Consider the following 4,090-nt stretch of genomic DNA (forward strand, 5'->3'; position numbering starts at 1 on the left):
TGTCTGGGGAAATAGTAAGGAGATATTTGAAATATTTATTAATAAACTAGTGTTTTCTGAGTCAGTATCACAAAGATGAAAAAATCTTGACTCGCCATCTCTTCATTGGACGCGCCTTTAGAAAGAAATGCATCTTTACGGATTATAATGACATGATTATAATGAGTTTTTGTTTTGGATATGATTTATTTCGTTTTGTAGTAATTCAAAGCTTTCTATCGATATATTCATCATGTCTGTAAGGAAAACATTCACTGAGATACTTCATTTTTGACGGGAAGTGCATCCTATTAGTTTTCTTTATTTTAGAAAAGCACGTTTTCTTGATATTGTGAGTGCACACAAATAAAAATATACCCTTTACAGTTCCGAACGATGTATTATTATTACCTTTATGAGCAACAATTACGGCATATTTGTATGATATCCTGAAGCGAGCTTCAGCTTCCACTCTCCGCACAAACGAATGGATATGCACCTAATAGCGCACATTTATCTAGGTTAAATGTTTAAACTAACATTTTGATATGCTTTGAGTATAGATTTTATTTTTGGCATGTCGTAATTACAACATTGTATGACATTGTCTCATATATGATGCTCATAAGTTTCTTCATATTGCGTTTTTATCTCATGACAGCAAATCAGTAAAATAATAAAAATTGCACTACGAAAGATCTCCATGATTAGCCTGTTTTTGCACTTCCTGTTTTTCCCTGCTTGAGAATTGCTGTCCAATGAAAGGATGCCCTTAGCACACGTGTGGTTTTGTTTACAATTTCTAGTTCACTTGCAAAAAGGGCAGTGTGAAAGCAAACCGCACCAAAAAAAAAAAACTTCTATTTGGTCCGGACCAAAGCAAGTGAACTATCGGACTTTCCTGGTGTGATTACACCCTAAAGACTCTAACCATTAGGCCATGACTGCCGACTGTAAAGTGCTAATGCACCATTTAGATACCATGTGTACCGAATAAAGTGCTAAGATGTACTGTTTAGTTTTTGTGACAGTGAAACCAGACCATGTGTGGTGCTATTCGGGTAGCTACCCAATATTTATATTTCCCAGACTTGCTCAATGAGATTGGCTGCAGACTGTGAAGAGAGAAAAATGCCCAGGTCACATTTCACCACTATTTATGCATTCATTTATTCAAACTAGTAGGCCTAATAAAGATGAAGGGATGTATATGTATTTATTAATGCATTCATTAATTTGTTCATTCATTCATGTTTATGCATTTATTAATTCATTTTTGCATTTGTATTATTTATACATTTGTTTGTGTGTTTATTCATTAATTTAAGCATTTAGTATTGTATTTACATGCATATGTGTACAGTAAGAATTTATATTATTTATGAATTTATTAATTCATTTTATTTGGTTTTTATTGGTTTTCTTGTGCATTTGTATACATTAGAGGAATGGAAATTAGATTTGTGTGTACCTTGCATAGCCCTGCATTGCATTAATGAAAATTAGGGAGTAATATTTTTTTTTTAATATTCATGATTATATGAAATTCATTAAATCTTTCCATTTTTCTGTGATAATTTCACATTTATGTCTTTGATTTTGAGGTGAAATTTCACCCAGACACATTCTAGTTGGAGTTTCACATGTGTTTTGCTTTCCTGTCTTTTGACATGTTAAACATGAATCATGTTAGATGATGTTGCTGAAGTAATCATTTTGCTGAATCACAGTATATAGCTTTATTTAAGGCGTTAATAATGCTTAAACGTATTTTTACAATAAACCCTCAAATGAACTACACGAGCCCTTTGATTAACCGTCTCTGAGCTTCATATGTATGCTCACCATGTCTGATCCAATATACAATATTTCATAGTCTCGAGGCCATTAAAAGAAGCTGTTTGAATTTCATTTTTTAACTTAAAAGACACCCTTGAGCATCAAAATAGTAATTTATCGTGACCTGCCAGGGCCTATGGGCTTAAATATGTAAAAAGGCAGAGTGATCCTCTGAATATTTGCCAAACTGGTTTGGTGTGCATAATACACTATAGAACAAACCAAACCATAGTTTTCATGCATTGCATTTTGCATTGTTGCACAAATATAAGTTCAGTGACATTTAAAATAAAAAAATGTAGTTTTTCCCCAATTATAAATTTTTTAAATGCATGATTATCGTATGATGTTTATTTTGCTGTAAAAGTGTTGAGAATGACTGCTGTTGGTGAAAAAAAAACAAAAAAAGACTCTCTTCATTTTTTCGCTGATAGCATCGGGACACCATATCCTGTGTGATTGATTACCTAGCCGTGGACACATGACTGGCCAAAGATTTATGCATTAGGACCACCTGTTTCCCCAGGCCAGACTGCCACAAACGGTGTCTACCGTCTGCAGGTTCAAGAGCGGGCGCTGAGCTTTTTACAAGGCCGTAGTCCAGCCCAATGTCGTCTAAGCTTGATTTAATGCCATACGGGACACCAAAGACTGTCCCCGCTGTCCTCTGTGTCATTAGGGGTCGGATGAGGCATATTCCGATTGATTAGAGGTGAAGGGTTGAAAATGTACTGTCATGTGTTAATGCGCCTCATGGTTATGCTTGGGAATCTACCCATAAGCATCTCTCCATAAGCAGATTTTTGTCGTGACCTTGCTAAAAGTTAAATGCATGTGTTTATATGCAAAATCAGATGAGGTTTGTCAACATAATTTTACTTCAATGTCCAATCTTCACAAGCCCTCCAGATTGTTTGGCTATCGCTGGTGAAAATGAGTGAAAATTATAAATGTACTTTGTTCAGCAGGCCTTTGTTCAGCGGGCCATGTGATTTCCATGATGCTGAAAAAGTGGATGAAATCACTGCATCCAGTCATAACAATGGAATTTACATTTAAGTGTCATTAAGATTTGGCAATTTTGGATTAATAAATCAAAATAAAACAATGGAAACTGAGAGGGACTTTTGGTAAAATAATATAACAGAGTGATCACACTTGACTCCAAAGAACAACTGGATTTGAAACCATTCCCAAATCCCTCTAGAATCTTCACAACCATTGTTCCTAACTCAGATCACCCCGAAGGTTTGCAGTGGGGGTCAGGACTGATGGTTTTGGAAGTGCATGTGCTCTGGATTATTTTTACTGCTGGAAGGTCCAAGCATGACACAGTCTTAGCCGTCTTACAGAAGATGACATCTTTTTAAAATAAAATATCCTGCTATGTCTTGGAGATGCCATGTGTTCAAGGACCTTTAGAAGAAAAACACCCCCCACAGCATCTCGCATCCACCCCCATACTTCACAGGTTCTTTGTGACCTTGTCTGTGTTTATGCTCCCACCATTGGTGCTTGGTGCCAGAAAGCTCAATATTGTGTCTTGTCTTACCATAATGGCCAGCTCCAACCACAATTCGATGGTAATTCACAAATGCTGGCACTTGCACTTGTATTTTGACGATGGCATATGTACAGTATAACATGTAAAATCATAATGTGTGCATCATATAAGTTCGTATTGGGATCTCTGACAAATCTGAGCACAATTTTGCATGTTTTATTTTATGACATATTATATTCATTATATTCATTTTTCATTTTATTTTATATTTTACTTTATACATTACCATCATCCTTGCCAAGTATTTTGCAAATTATTCTAAAATGTTATGAATGTTTTTAGACATTGATTTATTCATATATTATTTTACTTTATTTTTATTTACATTTCATGTATTTATTTAATGCAATTACAGATGTATTGCAGTGTTCGCCAAGGATTTTACAAATATTCTAAAGTGACATTTATTTTTATTTATTATTATTTATTTTTTAATACATAGATTTTTATGACATATTAGGATTTTTCTGAAGGACATTTCATATAATGTGACCAACCTTGTACTGAGACATAGCACAATGGTGGTAAAATCAGATTCACAAGGAGACACAAGACTTATATATATTTCATCATCTTACTGGTAGCCTGAGATTCAATTGGGACATGCTGTGGGAACACACAGACAAACCAAAAGTCTGGGACCTCTGAAATACACGCTCCTCTATAAATGAGTAATCCTCACGTAATGAAAGTGCACCTTAGGTTATT

The sequence above is a fragment of the Onychostoma macrolepis genome, chromosome 01 (assembly GCF_012432095.1).
Source record: "Onychostoma macrolepis isolate SWU-2019 chromosome 01, ASM1243209v1, whole genome shotgun sequence".
NCBI lineage: Eukaryota > Metazoa > Chordata > Actinopteri > Cypriniformes > Cyprinidae > Onychostoma > Onychostoma macrolepis.